This window comes from Staurois parvus, unplaced genomic scaffold (genome assembly GCF_062004578.1).
Source record: "Staurois parvus isolate SC_StPar_1 unplaced genomic scaffold, SC_StPar_1.0 ptg000255l, whole genome shotgun sequence".
Lineage (NCBI taxonomy): Eukaryota > Metazoa > Chordata > Amphibia > Anura > Ranidae > Staurois > Staurois parvus.
In genome coordinates this window covers 290,858-314,452 of record NW_028318051.1, presented here as the reverse complement: position 1 = coordinate 314,452, position 23,595 = coordinate 290,858, and the positions used below count along the sequence as shown (strand labels likewise).

At 41.9% G+C, this 23,595-nt stretch overlaps 1 protein-coding gene across 3 annotated transcripts in view; it reads right to left on the bottom strand.

The window, feature by feature from the left end:
* RALY (RALY heterogeneous nuclear ribonucleoprotein) overlaps nucleotides 1–23,595 on the bottom strand; it is a 316,313-nt gene that overhangs the window by 161,589 nt on the left and 131,129 nt on the right. For all 3 annotated transcript variants that reach the window (XM_089680982.1, XM_089680983.1, XM_089680985.1), the window contains exon 2: nucleotides 7,291–7,367. The gene's annotated coding sequence lies outside the window, so the exon portion shown is untranslated. The remainder of the gene's footprint in view (nucleotides 1–7,290; nucleotides 7,368–23,595) is intronic.

Sequence of the window (23,595 nt, the reverse complement as noted above, 5' to 3'; positions counted from 1 at the left end):
AGAAGAAGAAGAAGAATGAAAAGAAGAAGAATGAAAAGAAGAAGAAGAAGAATGAAAAGAAGAAGAAGAATGAAAAGAAGAATGAAAAGAAGAAGAAGAAGAATGAAAAGAAGAATGAAAAGAAGAAGAAGAAGAATGAAAAGAAGAAGAAGAAGAATGAAAAGAAGAAGAAGAAGAATGAAAAGAAGAAGAAGAATGAAAAGAAGAAGAAGAATGAAAAGAAGAAGAATTCCAGTACAGCAAAAAGTGTATCTGCAGAGAGCTCCGCTATTTCTGACAGTTCTCTGACAGTTCCTTCACATTTACAGCGGTTGAAACATTGTATCTATTTGTTTCCGAATAAAAACATCTGTATCCTAAATGGAAACAAATAGATACAATGTTTCAACTGCTGTAAATGTGAAGGAACTGTCAGAGAACTGTCAGAAATAGCGGAGCTCTCTGCAGTGACACTTTTTGCCGGCTGATCGGGGAAAATTCGATTCGTGCATCCGAAGTTTGCTAAAATTCGGATTCGGTGCGAATCGAATTTTTCCTAATATTCGAAACGAATTCCACTTCGCCAAGTTCGATTCGCTCATCTCTAGAGGGAACCATGAATGCCAAAATGTACTGTGACATACTGAAGCAGAGTATGATCCACTGCCTTCGGAGACTGGGCCACAGGGCAGTATTCAAACATGATAACGACCCCAAACACACCTCCAAGACGACCACTGCCTTGCTAAAGAAGCTGAGGGTAAAGGTGATGGACTGGTCAAGAATGTCTCTAGACCTAAACCCTATTGAACATCTGTGGGGCATCCTTAAACAGAAGATGTAGGAGTGCAAGGTCTCTAACATCCACCAGCTCCATGATGGCGTCATGGAGGAGTGGAAGAGGACTCCAGTGGCAACCTGTGAAGCTCTGGGGAACTCCATGCCCAAGAGGGTTAATGCAGTGCTGGAAAACCATGGTGGCCACAGAAAATATTGACACTTTGGGCCCAATTTGGACATTTTCACTTAGGGGGGTGTACTCACTTTTGTTGCCAGAAGTTTAGACATTAATGGTTGAGTTATTTTGAGAGGACAGCAAATTTACACTGTTATACAAGCTGTACACTCACTACGTCACATTGTAGCAAAGTGTCATTTCTTCAGTGTTGTCACAAAGATAGAATCAAGTATTTACAAAAATGTGAGGGGTGTACTCACTTCTGGGAGATACTGTAAATCGTGGATGATGTGTAATGCCAATACTATGTGCAATGGACATTTCTTTTAGTGTTTGATTTTAATTACTCTAATAACATATTGGATATTTTTATACATACGATTATTCATTGTGGTACCAGTAAAGCCCTAACCGGTTTGTTTGGAGGGATTCTACTATAATGTTTAACAGATGTGGTACCTATAGAAAAAAATATGCAAGGTATTTTTTTCTTTTTCTTGTCTGAGTTAGCATTGTCACCTTAGAACAGAAACTATATTACTAGTTGGATCTCCAGGTGAAAATTAACCACTTGAATACTGGACCTTTTCACCCCCTTCCTGCCCCGGCACTGTCACACTTTGAATGAAAATTGCACGGTCATGCAACGCTGTACACATATAAAATTGTTAGCATTTTTTTAGACAGAGAATTCTTTTGGTGTTATTTAATCACCACTGGGGTTTTTATTTTTTGCTAAACAAACAAAAAAAAGACGGAAAATTTTGGAAAAAAAAATTGTTCTTAATTTTTGTTAAAAATGTTTGCAAATAAGTAATTTTTCTTCTTCATTGATGAGGCGGCACTAATGATGTGTCACTGATGTGCACTAATGCGGAGGCATTAATGGGCGACACTTATATGCACTGATAAGCTGGACTGATGGGCACTGATGTGCCATGATTATCAATGCAAATGTGCCTGTCAGAATTGCCGGTTACTGTCTCTCCTTTCCTCTCACTGTGACAGCGCGTGAGGAAAGGACTGCCAATAACCAACAAGTCTGTATACAATTTAATCCACTGTACTTGGACACAGCTGACCACATTATAAAGGGCCACTATGATAGGCCCTTTACCTTGATCTGTGACCACAGAGTGAGCACGGTGCACGTCCTGGAGGTGCACAGGGGCACCGGGTTCTGGGAGGACGTCAATGGATGCCCTCCCAGAACTAGCCGACTGTGCTGTAGCTGTCATTTGGCTATAGCGCGGTCAGCAACGGGTTAAGGAAAAATATTTGAAATATATATATATATTGAAAATTAATGTAGCTACTACCCATATGGAAGAAAAATATATTTGAAATATATTTTAAGAATATTCTTCCCAAATATTTTGCCATATATGTAAAATGCTACAATTTTGGCCATATTCAATATATATTTTAATATATATATATATATATATATATATATATATAGTGGGAACTCACATCAAATGGTAGAGCTTTTTTTAAAGCACACAGCAACTCGCTTCTTTTTAAGGGCCTTTTTGCCGAATTTTATTTAAAAGAAAGTTCCATAACATAAGTTTCCCATGCAGGGGCGTTCACCATCAAAACAAATGAAACCATTCAGCCTCCTCGCTCTCTTTATCAGCCGTGCTGGTTAGCAGTACCTCTATTTATGTGGGTCTCCCAGACCCCTGGTTAGTCCCAGCACACAGCATTGGACTCCTTCCAAAATATAGCTTTTTTCACACAGCTAGCAGCCCTTGCTGCTCTGGCTCCCACCTCTCCTAGGTGGAGCCCTCCTGACTCCAGGGCAATGACCTCCTGTCTGCCGGGGTGGAGCCCAGAACCCTGGTCCTGACTCTAGAAGAGAGCCATGCACACCTGACCAATCAGTCTCCTGCCCATTCCCAAAACCTGGTCCCAGGATTGGAGAGTTCATCCCTCCCAAATCACTTTGAACTCTCCAGGCTCCAGGTCCCAAAATGGACTTTACAAAGACATGAGGAAAGTGAAAAGCCACTTTCCTCTGCATCAAACAAGTAACCTGGAGCCCCTCAACCTGCCTCGTTGAGGATCCTGGGTGAAATATCCTTTTCATATGGTGACAGATCGCCACGCTGTCACAAGTTTTTTATATATATATATATATATAGACATACTGCATGTTTAAATGTGTTTGTATTACAAAACAAATGAAAATAAAATCTGAAGAATATATTTAAAAAAAAAATATATTCTTCAGATTTTTTTTAACATATAAAAAAGTCATTTTAAGATATATTTGTAAATGCATTCCAAAAATGTAGATTTGTATTACTAAAGACACAGTATATTTGAAATGTATTTTAAAACATATTTTTCATATATTTTGTAATAAAAATGCATTTCAACATGCAGTATATATATAAAACTATATTTTGAAGTATATTGAATGTGGCCAAAATTGTAGCATTTCAAATATATGGCAATATATTTGAGAAGAGTATTTTTAAAATATACTTCAAATATATTTTTCTTACCTGTGGGTACATCTAAGGACTGGTAAGCTGTAATATATTAGATTTTAGTTTTTAAGTATAGATACCCTTTAAGTACAAGTAGATGATGACATATACAGTGCAGTATATAAAACTAGGACGGTACATATTCCCTTTAGGAAATGAGGAAGCAGAGGCATTTTATGGTGTTATTGAATCATTTTATGCCGAGGATGAAGGCGGGGAGAGTCTTTGTAATTGTAATAAAAAAGGTTTCTACGAGAAGGTTCTCTTAGGGTCTGTTCCACTAAATATGACCGGACATTTCCCATTTCGCTGCAGTAAACTCTATAACTGAACATGATAAATCTGTAGGCACTATGGCCACAAATATACGTGCCTCTTCCACCTGTAATTTTTCTCTAGACATATTACTGTCCTCCCCTCCCCCCTCTACGCGGATGCACCATCCCTCTTCCCTTTATTTTCAGTGATGATGGATGACACTAGGTAGCTTCATCTATCCACTGAGCAGGCTCATTTAGACAGAGGTACACTTTTGGGTACAGCCTGGCTATTCCTCGCAAGATCCCTCTGGGTTGGCCAAATGGATGCGTTTGATTAAACTTTTTCTCTTTTTTGTTGTAGAATCAATATTTTCATTATTACCACTTTCACTGTCCTTATAAAAACTCATGTCTGCTACACGTTATGGGGTTATGGGATATATTAAAGTGTCACTAAACCCAGGACCCTGCATTCACTATAGCTGGTCTCCCCGGACCCTGCATTCACTATATCTGGTCTCCCCGGACCCTGCATTCACTATATCTGGTCTCCCCGGACCCTGCATTCACTATATCTGGTCTCCCCGGACCGTGCATTCACTATACCTGGTCTCCCCGGACCCTGCATTCACTATACCTGGTCTCCCCGGACCCTGCATTCCCTATACCTGGTCTCCCAGGACCCTGCATTCACTATATCTGGTCTCCCCGGACCCTGCATTCACTATATCTGGTCTCCCCGGACCCTGCATTCACTATATCTGGTCTCCCCGGACCCTGCATTCACTATATCTGGTCTCCCCGGACCCTGCATTCCCTATACCTGGTCTCCCCGGACCCTGCATTCACTATATCTGGTCTCCCAGGACCCTGCATTCACTATACCTGGTCTCCCAGGACCCTGCATTCACTATATCTGGTCTCCCCGGACCCTGCATTCACTATACCTGGTCTCCCCGGACCCTGCATTCACTATATCTGGTCTCCCCGGACCCTGCATTCACTATATCTGGTCTCCTAGAGTCCACAGAACATGGAAATTCAATTATTTTAGTAAATATAAACTGCTAAATACATTTTCTCATCAGCAGTTAGAGCAGTCTTGTGACTTCTATCAGTGTCCAGCTGAGCACTGGTTAACACTTGTAAGAGGAGTTTTCTCTAAGAGAATGCAGAACCCCTGACCTCTGTCTGGGCAGTGCTGATCGGCCCTGTGCTGATCACATGCACTCTCCCAAGAAAAAACAAACCTCTCTAGCAATACATACCAAACTGAGCATGTGCAGTGTCTCCACACAATATGTCTTATCAGGAGATAAGAGGGGGACACTGGAAGGAGGGGAGGATCAGAGAAAACAGGATCAAACAGAGTATTTACACAATGCAGAGGATTAACCCCTTAAGTTCCACAGTGAGTATAACAAGCATGCTTTACTGCATATACAGACCGATTTTACTGTTGTGGGTTTAGTAACACTTTAAGGGCTCATTCACACCAGTGAGTAAACGTTAAAGGTGCGCATAATATGCATGCACTGGTCTGCACTGTGCACAATGCAGTGATGCTTTAAAAAAAAACAACTTTATTTAACTAGACACTTCATTTGATTATGTCGGTGTGTTACAATGCACTATATTCAGTTTTTTTTTTCACTGCAGGTACACAAAAATACCCGTGGATGTGTCAGGGTGTCAATATGCTTCTAACTTCCCCTTTGGGCTGGCAGCACAGTGCATTTTCTGCTGTGAAATCCCAACCAGTGTTGTCAGCCTTGCTAACTGGATTACAGAAATATGCCTTTTCTCTTTCTTCTCTGTCTCTCTCTACATACAAACATTGATTTATTGCCCAACAAAACATTGTTGCTGCCTTGACTCCCAAGAGCCTGTCCATACAATAACGTATATAGGAAAGGGTATCTTAGGAAATGTAGTTCAGGGCGTGTGACCTCCTAGCAGCTGCCCTTGCATATATTTTACAAGCATGGTGATCATTTCCATGGTGTCATAAAAACTTTCTGACCACAGGAACAAGGTCAAATAAAAAAAATAATATTGGGATGTGCTTGTAGGTGGGTGTGGGCCCCTAATGCATACAAAGAGCAGAGCTTCTACTGTTTGGGGGGTGATGCAGCAATCTGATGATCTGAGTCATTTCCTTGTCTAGTAGTTGTCTGACCACCATTTGCTACTAGGGCTAGAGGATGCCTGGAAGAGGACTGCTATGTCCTCTGTCATGGACTCCAGGTGACCATCTTGGGGATGCCAGTGCCTATGATAGATGTCAAAGTCCAACGAGATCTGGGCCACCATCTTGGACATGGAGGAGCTAAAAACAGCACCCTCTGCATCAAATTGGCATACCGCATTATGGGGAGTGGATATAGAAGCAGAATAGGGAAAGCCTACAGATAAGAACAGGTTCCTGTGGAGGAAGGAAAGTGCAGGTGAGAGGTTTCTTAGGGAGCACAGCATGAAAGGAAGAAGTTGCAGACTCCACAGCCAGTATTTTGGAACACTGGGGAATACTCTGCAAAGTGGCTGGGTTAGGACAGTGCCCACTGCTGGGATAACTTTACCCCAGGAACTTCCCCTTGGAACAATGCTTAACCACTTCCATGAATCATCTGGCAGTAGCAAGAAATGCTGGGGGGAGGTTTGAAAAGTGATTACTCAGCAAAATAAAGAATGGAGATGAATGGGGGAGTTTGTTTTGAATATTAAGAATTAAATTGCGATTTCAGTTTGCGGTGCTCAGGCACAGTTTAGTTCTGCTGTAAATCTGAGCAATGCTTGGAGTTAAAGGGGAACTTCACTCTCCAATCAATATTGACTATTTTTAATCCTTATGCTGCTAACGTTAGTAAATAGATAGGAACAGGAAAGAATAGGAAGGTATATCATATTTACTTGTTTTAAACCTTTTTTTTTCTTCAGGTACTTCCTAGTTTACATGCCTAGGCCAATGATGTCATACATCCCAGCAATCTTCAGGATTGGAGGGAAGGTTCTCAGCTCAGCTTATGCCCGAGTTAAGGGCAGATGATTCATTTATTATTTACTTCTTGGAATCCATCTGCCCTTACCCGCTTACCCAAGATGGCCACTGCAAGAAATGTCAGGGGATTCCAGGAAGTAGATGATACATGAATCATCTGCCCTTACCCAAGATGGCCACTGCAAGAAATGTCAGGGGATTCCAGGAAGCAAATAATACATGAATCATCTGCCCTTACCCAAGATGGCCACTACCAGAAATGCCGGGGGGTGTTTTTCAAGTAATTTCTCAGCTAAGTAAAACATGGAGATGTGAATGGATGGGGGAGTTTGCTTTGAATATTAAAAATGAATTAAATAGCATTTGTGATTTGCGGTTTTCCATCATCTAATCATGTGCAGGCAAAAATGCTGTTTTTTTTAATTGTCCTTGCATGTGGTTGGATATTCTTTGCAAAGTGAAGCTTCAGCTCATTTACTAAGCTGCACTTGCAAAGTACACCGTCTATTTGCCTTTAGTAAATCCACCCCATCATTTTGAACAGCAAACACAAATCGAGCCATTGTGAAGCATTGACAGGATCCATTTCTGTCTTACCTGGAAGTTGATTGTCTGCCAACAGTTGCAGGGAGATGTTTATTTGATCAGAAGACACTGCAGGTGATATCAGCCACCTATGAACAGAGGGAGAAAAATCTAGTTAAGAATAAATGCCTTTGGTACTGAGAGAATGAGAAATAGCTGATCCAGTACACTGAGAACTCTTGACATGGAGGGAATAATAGATGAGCAGAACTTAGCGCTCTTTTTTGTTTTATTCAATAAAGTTGTGTTGAGAGCAATGCCAGTTGTAAAGAAACCAATCACGTATCAGTCTGTTGTTGGGAGTCAGGTCAGGGATAAAATCTGATTGGTCGATGTGCTCCTTGCCCATTTCTCAGACGCTTATTGAATACGCCCACAGTGTGTATAATTTTCAGTAGCCAGTTCTGCTAAGGGTTCTTGCACCGATCTGATGCATGAAAATCCGATATTCTTAGCAAAACATTCCTGCATAAAAGCGCAAGGATGGGCTGTACAGTACATATGTACTCACGAACACATATGTACACATGTTAAAATTCTTCTAGCTGTTTTTGGCAAGGGGGTGTGATCAGTGCCGGATTTATAAGGACCCATGCACACGGGACACTTCTGAATGATAGAAACCCACTGCTGGAAAACGTAGGTTAAAAATACGCCTGTTTAGCCGCATTTGCATACCGCGTTTATGCGCATTTGCGTTTAGAAGCGTTTTTTAAAGATAACCTCAGGAGACCTTCCAAAATGCCCAGAATGCACTGAAAAACAGTAAAAAATGTACTATTTCAGACATTTTGAAAGCAATAGAGAGACCAGAAGTAGAGAGAGCAGTATGTGTTGAGATTAGCTGTCTTTTTTTTGTGGTGTTTGGATGTGTTCCGGCTCATTTCTGTGCAGAAATTATTCCAGCAGTGTCTAACATATTTCTTTCATGCGAAACCTCAAATTATGGTGTACCAGATCCATTTGAGTACCCGGAAAATGCTTTGCATGCATTTTTCATGATGAAAAAAGGCTCTGGGCAGCATCTGGAAATGGAAGAGTTAAAAATAATTTCAAACACAAATGCTTATAAACGCAGTTAGCTGTGTTTAGCCATGTTTACACGTGTTTACAAGCATTTGAAACGCTGATAAAATCTACTCCTGAACGCAAGTTTTGTGCGTTCAAAAAACGACTGTAAACTCAACTGCCTGTAAATGCTGTACACGATGATGTGTACATGGAGACATAGGGAAACATTAGGGAGAGTTCAGGGGCTGCTGAAAAAAACACTGAACAACTCCTGAACGTCAGTTTGTCAGCTGTAGTGTACATGAGCCCTATGAAAAAAAAGGTGTATAAAATAATAAATAGTAAAATATTATAAAATATATAATGATAAAAATGACTTTTAATGCATGTATCTGGGGAAGTAACAATTTCCCGGCCATCATCTGTAAACGTTTTTACTCTGTACTGGTATATTGTATCTCTTTTTTAAAAAAAATGAATTATGCTCTTAAGGAAGGTCGCCTCACGCAAGACCTCAGAATGACATTGTGTCATGAATTTTTAAAATGTGCGACTGTCATTGAGAATATAAACCAACTCTATGTATGAGGGGCCCCACAAAAATGAAGTGGCACAGGCCCCCAAGGTCTAAATCCTGCCCTAGGTGTGATGTACGTGTGTAAAATACTGGCCAGCAATGCATATTTTTGTAATTTTATACACAGCACAAGTGTACATGCCTGTCTGTACAGGTCCATTAAAATCAATAAGTTGCATTTAGGGCTGGTTCACACCAGATGCAGTTCACTGCATTTTTACTTTGCATCAAAAACGCATAGACAGTGTTTAACCATTTGACGCCCGGCCAATAGCCGTACGGCGTCTGGAAAAATGAACTAGCTTTCCAGGAGGCTGCCATTTGGCATACTCCCGCACATGCGCAGTTCGCACGCTTGCAGAGCCGCGCAGTGGCGCGATCTGTCTCCAGCCATGTACCTCGGACATGGCCGATGACAGATCTGAGTATTGGCCCCGTTGCCGGTACCATGTGACCTGCTGTGACCAATCACAGCAGGTCACATGACAGTTGTATACAATGGATGGCTTCATTCATGCCATCCATTGTATACTAGTGCCTAGCTGTGAATGGTCACAGCTAATCACATGCACATATCATGTGATTAGCTGTGGTCAAATCACAGCTAAGCACAAAAAAAAACCAAAAACAAAAACCCTGAATGAATCGATGTCATTCAGGTAAATGCTTGCTCATAGCAAAGTAATTCTTTGCTATAAGCAAATTGTGTAAAAAAAAAAAATACTGATCACTTCCCCAAAGTAGTACAATGCTACTATGGTAACATTGTACTACTTTGGACATAGTGAAATATGGAAAATAAAATCTTAAAAAAAGAAAAAAAAGTAATAAAAAATTTAAAATAATAAAAAAAATAAAAAAATATATATTTTTTTTTTCACACTGTCACCAGTCAGTGTCCCTGATCACCGCCATGCCAGTTATACAATGATGCTGTACTGCACTGGTGACAGTATATAAAAAAAAAAATAGTGAAAATAATTTTTTTTATTTTTTCATTTTCCGAAAAATTATGAAAAAAAAAAAATACAACTTCAAAAAACTCGCCATGCCTCTTATGAAGTACGTCGGACTGTCTACTCTGCAAAAAGGGGTCATTTGGGGGATATCTGTACTGTTCTGACATTCTTGGACCTCAAGAAATTAGATTGGCTGTCAGTACTTCAGGATTGATCAATATTCAGATCTATACCATAGTTTGTGAACTCTATAACTTTCCTACAAACTAAAAAATACATCCTAATTTGGGTTATTTTCACCAAAGACATGTATTAGAATACATCTCGGCCTAAATTTATGAAGAACAATTATTAATTTGCAAACTTTTATAACAGAAACAAAGAAAACGTGTTTCTTTTTCAGAATTTTCGGTCGTTTTTTTGTTAATTTAGCAAAAAATAAAAACCCTGGCAATGATTAAATACCACCAAAAGAAAGCTCTAGTTGTGTGAAGAAAATTTTAAAATTTTAGTTTGGGTACAATGTTGTATGACCATGCAACTGTCATTCAAAGTGTGAGAGCGCTGAAACCTGAAAACTGGCCTGGGCAGGAAGGGGGTAAAATTGCACGGTATTGAATTGGTTAACAAGGGTTCCGATGGCCCTAATTCCCACCAGTGCAGTCAACAAAAGTAGAACATATTGCATTTTTCTGCATGGAATGCATGTGGAATGTATCACAACACATAAAAAATGCACCAGAATGCATGTGTCCTCAATTGAGATAAAGAAAAAAGGGGAAAATGCACTGGAATGCATCAAAAACGCATTAAAAATGAACCGGATCTAAAAGACATCAAAATGCACATGCAGAAATGCATCCAGAATGCAGAAATTGTGGTGTGAATTGACCCTTATATCAGTAAAAAAAAATCAATCTGCTGGAGATCCCTCCCAGTCACCATTTTTCTCTTGGTGTCAGGAAAACTCATCAGAATGACCCATGCTGATAGCAGAGGAACAAGGCAGCAGACATAAATGGCCCTTAGTACTCTGGATTGAGACAAGAACACACTATAAAGGGATATGCATTGTTCACATTTCATATCTGAGGTTTACAACCACTTTAACCACTTCCTGTTCAGCCCATGTACATAAACGGTCAGATGGGAGCAGTGCAGGAGCGGGTTGCCATTCATAAACGGTGCCTGCATTTTCAGGCTGTGCGCGCTCCCAGGGAGGGCGTGCCCCCGCGATCCGATCGCTGTACAGGACCTCTGTGTGAGGTGATCACATGAATAGTAATAAGCACTTCTGACATCATTGCTTACTACTAGAGAAATCTGTGAATGATCACAGAGGTCACATGGTGCAAGGCTATTCAAAACAGCCTTGTACCATGTGACAAGCTGTGACCAATCACAGCTCGCACAGTATTTCTCAATGGCTGCAAGAATACAATCAGAGAGAACGAGAAATGTATTTATTTCAGGTACTTATATAGCACCGTCAATTTACGCAGCACTTTACATATATATTGTACAATCACATCAGTCCCTAACCCTCAAGGGGCGTACAATCTAAGGTCCCTAACTCACATTCATACATACACATACTATGGATGATTTAGACAGGATCCAATTAACCTATCTGCATGTCTTTGGACTGTGGGAGGAAACCCACACAGGCACAAGGAGAACATGCAAACTCCAGGCAGGTGGTGCTGTGGTTGGGATTTGAACTGACAACTCTAGTACTGCCACGTGGAAGTGCTAACCACTAAGCCACTGTGCCGCCCTGATGATTGCTTTTACAGCCTGTATGGGTGTAAAAGCAATCAGTGTTAAAAAAAAACATAAACAATAATATAAAAAATAAAATAAAAATGTAAAAAAATTTTTTGAAAAATTATAATTTTTGGTTATAAACTAATTTGGGTTATTGTTTTTTACTAAAAAGATAACCGAATAAATTTTGGCCAAGATTCATGAAGAAAGATTATTTATTTGCAAAATTTTATAAGAAAAACACTTTGTTTCAAAATTTTTGGACATTTTCATTTATATAGCAAAAAAATAAAAATCCCAGTGGTGAATAAATACCACCAAAATAAAGTTTTATCTGTCTCAAAAAAATGCTAAAAAATTCATATGGGTACAGTGTTGCATGACCGCGCAATTGTCATTTAAAGTGTGATAGCGCTGAAAGCTGAAAATTGGCCTGGACAGGAAGGGAGGGAAAGTGTCCGGTCTGGAAGTGGTTAAAGGCTGAAACACACCTTTGCAATGTAGTGTGTTGCAGTAACACCCATGTTACAGCAATGAACATTACCTGCCTTAGCGTGTTGCAGTGCCATTCATTAGGAAAGTCATTAATTAGGAGTGCCCTGATATTGATTGATTGACTGATCGATTGATGAATGAATAATACCAGGACATTTTTATAGTGTGGAGGTATCATTCATTATGAATGGCACCCCTACACACCAAGATAACACAGGGCACTAGGTCGACTCAATGGTACCCCAGCATACTAAGGCAACACAGCTCTGATGTACATGCGCTGCAGCGCACCACAATGGATGGTGAAACACTATTGTGAATTGTGATGCCCTACATTGTAAAAAAAAAATGCTATATATCTGTTTTTGTTCTTTTGATGTGTGTTGGCAGCCCATTCAAAATGAATGGGTTGTCTTAGTGCAATGCACTGTAATTAATGACACTGTGTGCATTAACATGCATGCGTTAATGCAACATGCAAGAACAGACAGGTATGAATGGGCCTTTGCACTGGCTTTACTGCCAACGCCACATCCCAAACAGAATTAAACAGCCCCATAGATTATGCGATTTTTCTTTCCTTCAAAAAAAAAAAAAATCACTCAACTCCCCCATTAACCACTTCAATATCGGGCACTTTTACCCCCTTCCTGCCCAGGCCAATTTTCAGCTTTGAGCGCTGTCGCACTTTGAATGAAAATTGCGCAGTCATGCAACACTGTACACATATGAAAGTTTTAGCATTTTTTTTATCACACAAATAGAGCTTTCTTTTGGTGGTATTTAATCACTACTGAGTTTTTCATTATTTGCTAAATAAGACAAAAAACACCTGAAACTTTTGAAAACAAAACGCATTTTCTTCGTTTCTGTTATAAAATTTTGCAAATAACATTTCTTCATAAATTCAGTCTTTTGCTGTGATTGGGCAAAGTTGATCACGATACAGATGGGCTGTGATTGGCCCTGTCTGTATTATGTGACTGCCTTGACCAGTCACAGCTAACAACATAATTGTATACAATGGATGGCATGACAGGAAGCGTGATCAGCTGTGATTGGTTTGATGACACTGGCAATGGCCCAGTGTAGTGGTATGTCAGGATTTTTTTTTAACACATTATGATTGCTAATACCAATGTATTTCATTGATATTTGCAATCATTGTTACTGAATGAAACTGATTCATTCAGTATTTTATTGTGATTAGCTGTGATTGGGCAAAGCTGATCACATGATACAGATGGGCTGTGATTGGCCCTGTCTGTATCATGTGACTGCTTTGACCAGTCACAGATAACATAATTTAGGTCAAACTGTATTCTGTTACATTTCTTTGGTGAAAATAATAATACTTGAATTTGTATTTTGTTTTCAAATACTTCTATTTTTTTTTTTTTATTACATTTTTTCTTTTTTTACTATTTTATTTTTCAGCACACTGTGACCAAAGCAATACAATGTTACCATAGTAACATTGAACTACTCTGGGCAAGTGGTCAGGATTTTTTTTTTAACACATTATGATTGCTAATACCAATGTATTTCATTGATATTTGCAATCATTATTACTGAATGAAACTGATTCATTCAGTCTTTTGTTGGGATTAGCTGTGATTGGGTAATGCTCATCACATGATACAGATGGGCTGTGATTGGTCCTGTCTGTATCATGTGACTGCCTTGACCAGTCACAGCAAACAACATGATTGTATACAATACCAATCATAGATAACAACATAATTTAGGTCAAACTGTATTCTGTTACATCGAGCAGCACAGTGGCTAAATGGTTAGCACTTCCATCTGGCAGTACTGGGGTGGTCTGTTCAAATCCCAACCATGGCACCACCTGCCTGGAGTTTGCATGTTCTCCCTGTGCCTGCGTGGGTTTTCACCGGGTACTCCGGTTTCCTCTCACACTCCAAAGACATGCTGGTAGGTTAATTGGATCCTGTCTAAATTGTCCTAGTATGTGTATGTATGAATGTGAGTTAGGGAGCTTAGATTGTACGCCCCTTGAGGGTTAGGGACTGATGTGAATGTACAATATATATGTAAAGTGCTGTGTAAATTGACAGCACTATATAAGTACTTGAAATAAATGATAATAAATATACAATGGATGGCATGAAGGGAAGCCATTGTACAATTGACATGGGCTGTGATTGGTCACAGCAGTCACATGATGCTGGTGTAGTGATATGTTATTGGCTGTGTCCTGTGGACACAGATGGCGCCGCGTGAGTGGCTCATTTTCACAGGATGTCATATGATGCCCATTCACAATGAGGTGTGTCTGCCCGGCCAGGTGGGAAGGTGTTAACAGTCAGTGATGATGGGGGAATCTTTCCCGCAGTGCTGGTCAGTGCTGATGGGCAAATCAAGTGATTTTCTTTCCTGCAACCATGGTATCGCATCGCATCATCTACAGCTTGCCTAATATAACAAACCTTTAAAAATAAAGATTTTACAAAAACAGCTTTGTCAGAAAACAAAGCCACGTGATTCTTTTATTATTATTATGATGATGATTATTATTATTCATTTTAGGTAAATTGCAACAAAGAAATTCACAATTTACTTGTCAGGGGTCGGTGACACATCTGCTAAAATGAATATGAAGACATTGATAAGTCATCTAGACAAATCTAATATGTATACATTTGGTAGGAGTTTCCTAAAAGAGCCTTGTTTCTAGTAATGGAAAGATTAAATAAAGAATGAAGCGACAGTCAATTTCACAGCAAATATAAATGTATTAGCAGACGTCTTGCTTTGTAGTGACATTTGAAGCTTTCTGTAGAAATATGTAAATTATAATGACAGCTGTCTATGAGAAATGTACCCATTGTAGACATCCTGCTGCTTTAACCACTTGCCCTCCAGAGGATTTACCCCCCCCCCTTCTTGTCCGAGCCATTTTTTTCGATACGGAGCTGCGTTACTTTAACTGACAATTGCGCGGTCATGCAACGCTGCAGATAAATGAAATCGTAATGTATTTTCTGAACATTCAGTCTGAAGTTCTAATACCTTAAAGCAGTGGTTCTCAACCTTCCTAATGCCGTGACCCTTTAATACAGTTCCTCATGTTGTGGTGACCCCCAACCATAAAATTATTTACCCAGTAATTATAATTCATGTGTCGTTTTACCTCCAATACTGCTGCTTTTAACAGAGTAGCTGCTTTTAACAGAGTAGCTGCTTTCAACACAGCAGCTGCTTTCTACACAGTAGCTGCTCTTTACGCATTGGAAATATGTGTTTTCTGATGGTCTTAGGGGACCCCTGTGAAAGGGTCGTTCGACCCCCAAAGGGGCCGCGACCCACAGGTTGTGAACCACTGCCTTAAAGGATCAGTCCACCCAAAAGTGTCTGAAATCTATTTAGAGTCAGATATTTAGGACACATTTCCACAAACACGTACCCCATACATTTAACATGTGTTACTGCATTTCAGCGCCATTCATTTTGAATGACACCCCAATGCGTGACAGCACTGATTGGTAAAGTGCTGTCACACACAGCGAGCCATGCTCCTCCGTACACAGAAGTAATGGATATATTCTTCACGTCCTGATCCTAAACAGAATGATGGGAGAACAAAGTAAGGGAAGAATATGCTGCTGAAGATGGGGGAGAGGGGGTGACGATTTAAGCACACTTGTAAGGAAGCGCAGTTAGCTACTCTGCCACTAGATGGCTTTGTCCCAGTATAGTGTGTGTTGACAGAGAATAGTGTAATCAGGTGTTAGGCCCCTTTTAGCTGGAGCCCTCCTGTAGTGATGTCATAGGTGCGTCAGTGCCCATATATAAGCCAGTTTGGGAGGAGACTGAGGACAGATGGCATATTGTGCAGATGCAGTCAGCTAGTGCAGGGGCTCTGGACAGGGTGGGAGGACAGGGTGAGATCAGGGGCGGACTGACCATTTAGAAACTCGGGCACTGCCTGAGGGCCCGGGGTCAGTAGGGGGCCCCATGAGATGCCCCTGGTACCTTTTTCATAGGCTTTTTTGAGTTTGGGCAAGGACACAGGGGCCCCATGATCCTCTATTGCCCTGGGGCCCCATGAGTTGTCAGTCCGCCCCTGGGTGAGATAGTTCTGCATCCAAAAGAATAGAGTAATAGTGGAAGGTGGAGGAAACAGCAGGTTGCAAAAGACCTTTCAGGCCAGACCAAGTGTTCTTTGAAGTGACTCTATCCCCCTGGAGGACCTGGGGCAAGTGTACTGGAGCTAGAAGTGCAGCTGCAGTGATCCTGTCTTTAGAATGACAATCGGAGTTGTAATCTGGACACCAATAGCTCAAAGCAAGCCAGAGCCCTCTGAGTGGGTACTAATGACCCCGGGAAGGAGAGAGACTGTGTAAAGGGAAGGTGGCTTAAAGAAGAGTTCCACTCACCCTATCAAAAAAAAAAATATTATAATAAAATAAAAAATAAAAGTCAGCAGCTACAAAAACTAGCTGCTGACTTTTAAAAAACAGCCACTTACCTGTCCCTCGGTCCCGTGGTGTGTTCCCCGCAGCTCGTTTCACCGGCTGTCCTGTATTCCAGGAGGCCGGCATCTTCAGTGTGGGCACCCGGCTGTGACAGCTTGCGGCTTCACAGCCGGGTACCCACTGTGCATGCACGAGTAGCGCTGAGCTTCATGAATGGTCCTGTAGTCTTCTGGGACCTGTCACGTGCCCCAAAAGACTACAGGGAGGGAGGATACCTTCCGCTTCTGGTTGCCTAGTCGATTGGACCAGAAGTGGGAGCAGGTACCTGTCAAATTCGGGTAACCGCTCCCATCTCCCCCCAAATGTGCCAATCCTTAATGGGGAGTGGGGGTGCAGTCCTTAAAGTGGAACTTCCCCTTTTGGATGGAGCTCCACTTTAAGAGTGAAATGTTGTATGCTGCTTTCACATTTGACTTCTGCGGATCATCCACTAGGTGATTAAAAGGTACTATCAAAGGGCCATGGGAAGGGGGCACAGAGCCCAGAGTTGAGCAATAAGTTAATCAAGAAGCAGAGTCTGCATCTGCAATGAACCAATATGGCTCCTCCCTCATACATATAAAATGACAACAATACGGTATAAGCAAGCCTTTAAAAACATAAACAATTAAATCAAGACAATTGTTTGTATATTTAAAAACATTAAACGGAGTATAACTTTGCTTTACATTGAGATCATTACATAACCCTGCAGGGAACTATGGCGTTACAATTTTTGATTTTTTTTGCTTTCTTTCTTTTTTTAAGTATAACGGGCAGACTGAATAATGTCAAATGGCTCTCCCTAAATATCTTATATCCTGTTATAGTTCTGCACATTAAAGGCGTTTTGTGAGCCTTGACTGTAGCTGGACAGCCGTTATATCTTTTACCTGAAATAGTAATGAACTCGGAGGAAGACATGATGTTCTGCCTTTAAACCGCTCTCCTTTTGAAAGAATTATTAAAGGGGCTGTCATAAAGAATAACACCTGTGTGAGAAGGCTGTCACGAAAGGCAACGCTTGCCCCGGTTCAAAGGCTGTTTGTCAGATCTGAGCAAGTAATAAGGTTCGGCTTTGCAGCCTCCAAATCAGTATGTGGCCTGTGAGCCGCAGACAGTCTGCTTCCATCTGAGATTTCTCACGCAGGTGCTTTTGCTTAATGACAGATTCTCTTTGACCTCTGGCCGACCACGTGATGCAAATGTATGGCAGTGGGGAGGGTGGGTCTTAATGCGTATTAACTGCACATTCCCAGCACAGTGACTGAGCTGTCACAAACAGCTTCTGGTCTCTAGTTAAGATTGAGAGCCGGCTCCAGATCTTGTGACCACTGTAACAGCCAATAACAGTGGTCACGTGATCAAGCAGTTTATCCCCAGTGGTGTATTTAGGTTCTGTGCTGCTATAGGCAACAAAAAAATTGACTCCCCTCCCCCCCGGAGAGACCCTGACATGGACCAACACCCCCCTCCTCTATGAAGAAAGCTTGATGTTGACCAACAACACCCCAGCCCCCCCCCCCTCCCACCCGAGAGAGCCTTCCATTACCACCGCCCCCCATACACTGGCAACTCCTCCCACCCCGGAACAGTTCCGGACATCCCCGGGAACAAGAGTCAGGCTCTGCATACACCATCAAGTAGCGTGTGTCCCTTCTTCCTTTCCTTCTTTTGGGGGACGGCCCTGAAAAATGCTGCTGCCCCCCTGAAAAATGCCGCCCTAGGCAAATGCCTTGTTTGCCTTGTGGTAAATACACCCCTGTCTATCCCCCACTCCCTGCCTTAAGAACCATGGCAGGAAGGTGGTAAGGGCTTAAAGCTAAACTCCAGGCAAGCAAAGTCTATCGAGTGGCCGGCTTCAGGGGAGAGGAGAAAGTGCCAAATATGGATGGATTGCTTGAGAGCTGTGATGTCACCCAATAGGCTTCCTATGGGGCATCTGTTTGTCAGCTGTCCCTCCTCTTCCTTGAAGCCAGCTACTGGGAGCCCATCACATGACCAAATCACAGCTCTCTGAGAATAGGTATGTATTTGCATCTTCCTTCTACAGGGCACTCAGTAAAGAAGGGCCGAGGAGTTATGTTTAACAAAACTAACCCAGTCTGTACTGTGCTGGCAGATCTCATTATCAGTTGTAAACTATATGCACACACTGTCCTAACAAAGGGTTAAATATATTAAGGCTTGCGTGGCACATTGTATGTTAATACACTTAAAATGTTCCTATAGAGCATGGCCGGATCTAGGATATTAGTTTTTAGTTGGGTCCCTCAAATCCAACCCTAACCTGCCACTATACTACCCTAACCTGCCCTATGCTGCCATAAATTGACACAATACCACCCTAATCTGATACTTTACCATCCTAGTTTGACATTATACTGCTCTTGCCTGACACTATACTGTCCTTGACTGGCACTATACTGATCTCAGTTATGCATTGTGTGGGGAGGAGGAGCTCTGCTGCCTGGGTCCAGGCTGTGTACAGTGCAGGGATGGGAGAAGGAGCTGTGCCGCTGTCCTTTACCCTGCCAGCAGTGACCCCTGTCCTCTGCCTTGTCAGCAGTGACCCCCTGTCCTCTGCCTTGTCAGCAGTGACCCCCTGTCCTCTGCCTTGTCAGCAGTGACCCCCTGTCCTCTGCCTTGTCAGCAGTGACCCCCTGTCCTTTGCCTTGTCAGCAGTGACCCCCTGTCCTCTGCCTTGTCAGCAGTGACCCCCTGTCCTCTGCCTTGTCAGCAGTGACCCCCTGTCCTCTGCCTTGTCAGCAGTGACCCCCTGTCCTCTGCCTTGTCAGCAGTGACCCCTGTCTTCTGCCTTGTCAGCAGTGACCCCTGTCTTCTGCCCTGTCAGCAGTGATTCCTGTCCTCTGCCTTGTCAGCAGTGACCCCTGTCCTCTGCCCTGTCAGCAGTGACCCCTGTCTTCTGCCTGCCAGCAGTGACCTCTGTCCTCTGCCTTGTCAGCAGTAACCCCTGTCCTCTGCCTTGTCAGCAGTGACCCCTGTCTTCTGCCTGCCAGCAGTAACCCCTGTCCTCTGCCCTGTCAGCAGTGACCCCTGTCTTCTGCCTTGTCAGCAGTAACCCCTGTCCTCTGCCTTGTCAGCAGTAACCCCTGTCCTCTGCCTTGTCAGCAGTGACCCCTGTCCTCTGTTCTGTCAGCAGTGACCCCTGTCTTCTGCCTGCCAGCAGTGACCCCCTGTCCTCTGCCCTGTCAGCAGTGACCCCTGTCTTCTGCCTGCCAGCAGTGACCCCTGTCCTCTGCCTTGTCAGCAGTAACCCCTGTCTTCTGCCTGCCAGCAGTGACCCCTGTCCTCTGCCTTGTCAGCAGTAACCCCTGTCCTCTGCCCTGCTGACCTCCCATTCTCTGCCCCCCTGGCAGTATTTACTGCACCCCACTTCAGACAGGCTAGATCCAGCCCCATTATAGAACAGAGTTTCTCAATCAGGGTTCCTCCAGAGGTTGCTGAGGTTTCCTTGTGGAATGAGCAATATCTTCCTCTTAGATAAGTTCCCACTGACACCATTGATCTTTTTAGCTACCTGTAAGGGTGAAATTCTTCCCAATGACCACAAGTGTAAGCTGCATTGTTCTCCCTGAGCATTACACTAATGTATCATGAGTTGTAGATATAATGATTTTTAGCAGGGACTCCCTGAGACCGGAAAGTTATTTCAAGTGTTCCTTTGTATTGAAAAGGTAGAGAAAGGATTCTACAGAGTATTATTCAGCAAATTATTCTGCAGAATTCAAACTGCCTAGAGTCCTATGTACGTTGTATAAAACTGCTACGAAGAATCAACTAGAAAGGTAAGAAATATATTTTCTTCATTGTTTTTAAGCTGCATGAATTGGAACACATACAAACATATAATGGGGGTGGGGTTGATTCTCAAATTTGGCTGCAGAGGTGGAAATAAATGAAATATTTTCAGTCTTCCGGCTCTCTTAAGTGTTTGGCAGTAGCACGGAGGGTTAATGATTTCCTGTACATGGTTCACTACGTAAGGCAAACCAACACTATTTCTCCAAAGACTACACTCTTATGACCCTCATACTCAAAGCTATAAGCTATTAAAGAGCAATTTCAGGCATCTCCGCAAAACAATGAAACTTCTGCTAATGGTATCCAAACCATGCCTCAATTGTGTTAAAGGAAGCCAATGAAAACCACCATCTGTTATGTCCTGTCCAAAGAGAAAACATCTGCATGGAGAGATCTCTCTGGGCTTGTGAGCAGCATTGCTTAGTCAGGACTTGGACCTCAGCCATGATAGTACAAGGGGAGATGCCCTGTACCCCAAGACTGGGGGTTCTTGGCAGTATCAGAAAGGAGTGTTGTCTGGACAAAATGCTGGGAAGCAGATTTGGTAAAGTGGTTAGGTGGGGTTTTGATTAGTTGGTGATAGAAGGTGGCATCATCCCTGAGAGAACATTGCTTCATTACCATCAGGAGCAGTATGTGGATGGAGTTGAGGATACCCCAATAAATGTTCAAAATAAGGGGGTGTCAGGGCTCTGTCCACAACAGAGGTACTCGGAGACCTGGTATTCCTGCCAGTACCTTGCATGGCCGCAGAAATGCACACTGGCAAAAATCTATGCTCATTGGCACACGGACGTGAGCCAGAATACGCATTCGCACTGGCGCATAGTTACGCTCGCATTAGCCCATTTTGGTGCCAGATGGCCTTTATAAGGAAGCCCATCACTTCCTCAAATTGCTGGTTGACCCCTGGCTCCCCAGTACCTTTGTCTGTGTTCCTTTGCTACTTTGATCTGCTGTTACCGATTTGGCTTGTTCCTGTCTTCTCTGCCTGACTACTGATCTGACCCGGGCTTAGCTAATGGATATTCCCACCTGCTCTCCTGATCTGACTTGGCTTGGCTAATAGATATTCCCACCTGCTCTCCTGATCTGACTTGGCTTGGCTAATAGACATTCTCACTTGCTCTGCTGTGTATGACCCTGGCTATCCTATTGACCATGTCTGCTCCAATCTCCACCCGGCATCTGACCTTGGCTTTGAACCAACTACTCTGTGGTCCTCTGCTACCCTGAAGGCCTGCATACCTCTCACGGGTGCCACCTGTCTGCAGGCACCATTCCAGTGCATCAGCTGTGCTCCTGGATACACCTCTAACAAGCACTCCTACAGGTGACCTGTGCTACTTTGGGCCTGACTCCTTCTGTCTCATATCCAGGGCAGTCTGGAACTTAGCTGCAAGGGAAGCCCTCTCTCCATTGGCTTCTAACACCAGGTACGTGATAGGAGGCATGGTAATCTAAGTACACCAGATTTCCAGCAACAGGGCACTTTGCAGGAGCAGGTTGCTCTGGGGAAATACAAGTATTCATTTGAAGACAAGCTCTGTTCTCTGCAAGGTTCAAAAAACACTAAGCTCTGGTTTAAAAGAAAAAAGATATTCAAGTATACATTCTCAACTCAGAAAAGTACTTTATATTGCTCTTGGCTCCTCCAAATTACCTTTTTTTTTCTGCTGTGAACCGACTACCTGTTAGAGGGTGGCAATGTTTTTTTCCATGGTCCCACTGTGTGTAGGAACATAGCCATCTTCTCTTGCTCAATACCGAGATGGACTAGGGACTATGGGATATGTAGTGTGCATAGAGCTGTGCACATGACTATAACTAACATGCACTGCTCGTTCCAAACAAACAGAAGTGAGGGGAAAAGAAAAGGTTCAAACACTCCTTGAGGTATTTACAAGGAAGCAGTCAAGCACAACAAAAAAACTATTTGAGGAAAAATAGATTACAGGGCCATTAAGTGGTAAATATGTATGGATTATTTTTGGAGGATGTCACTTTAATTTCTAATGTTAACTTGTATATATCCTTAAAGGCAATGTGTACTGATTTTGTACATATTTTAGTATAATGGTAAAAAAAAAGTTTTTAAACATTTTTTTAGTTGAGTAAATATGAAGTACTATATATGGATATTTTACATTCTCTTATTCATCCAGAGGAACCCAGTTTTCACATATTTTTCAGGCTTTCCTTATCTGTCTTGTATTAATAAAAATGCTTACAGAGCACATTTGCTCAAGCTGAAACTCACAAAGACAACTGAATGAGTCAAATCCATGCTTTCTTGTCTACCCGGGGCCTCCAATATGACCTCTGACATCACCAAAGGCTGCACGTAATATATACATCAATATCTATAATGCTTGAGAAGGATTGTCAGAAATTGCAGACCTAATAGCGGTAATGAGACAGTGATGACAGCAACGATTCTGCGATTAAGCTCAGTGATGTGCGAACTTGGTGCTCTATTTCAAATTTCAGTGTTTTTTGTTTGATTACGTTACTGAATTAAATTTATTATTATTATATTATTATTTTTTATAATTTATTATATTATAATTTATGACTTCGTGTTTCATACTTTATCATACCCAGGATGTTTACTAGACTCATGTTTGGACAGATTTAAGTGAGTTATGCCTAAGAATTACAGGCCTACAATATAAAACAACAAATTTCCATGCAAAACAAAGTACTGCTTTGACATTCAAAAATATGGACATAATCACACAGGGAGGTTAAGGATGTGTGAAGTCAAGCTTAGCATTTGCAGGAAAATTCCAGGTGTCCATATAACTTCCACTGCCTATCCTCTGGATCTATTATAATCTTGATAAGTGGTTTTATTGGCAAAATTGGAGTATGTTTTATATTAAGCAAATGTGACCACCCACCTAGTTTATTCAGTTATACAAGGTGTACCAACAAGCAGTTTCCTTGTTGGAATGGCCACCCGGCAAACTAACTGCCATAGTTGCATTGTGTATTAAAGTGTTTTTTGGTTTTTGATAGAGTAGTAAGGGGTTGACACTCCTGTCAGATTTTTTTTTTTAATCAAGTAATTTTTATTTGAACTATTTTTACATAAGTTTCATCAATCATAAAGTATACATTAAAAAAGGCAAGAGTCTCCTACAGAGGAATAAGTTTAAATCCTTTGCCTCGCTGCGGGAAACGCATAGCCTCCCAGCCT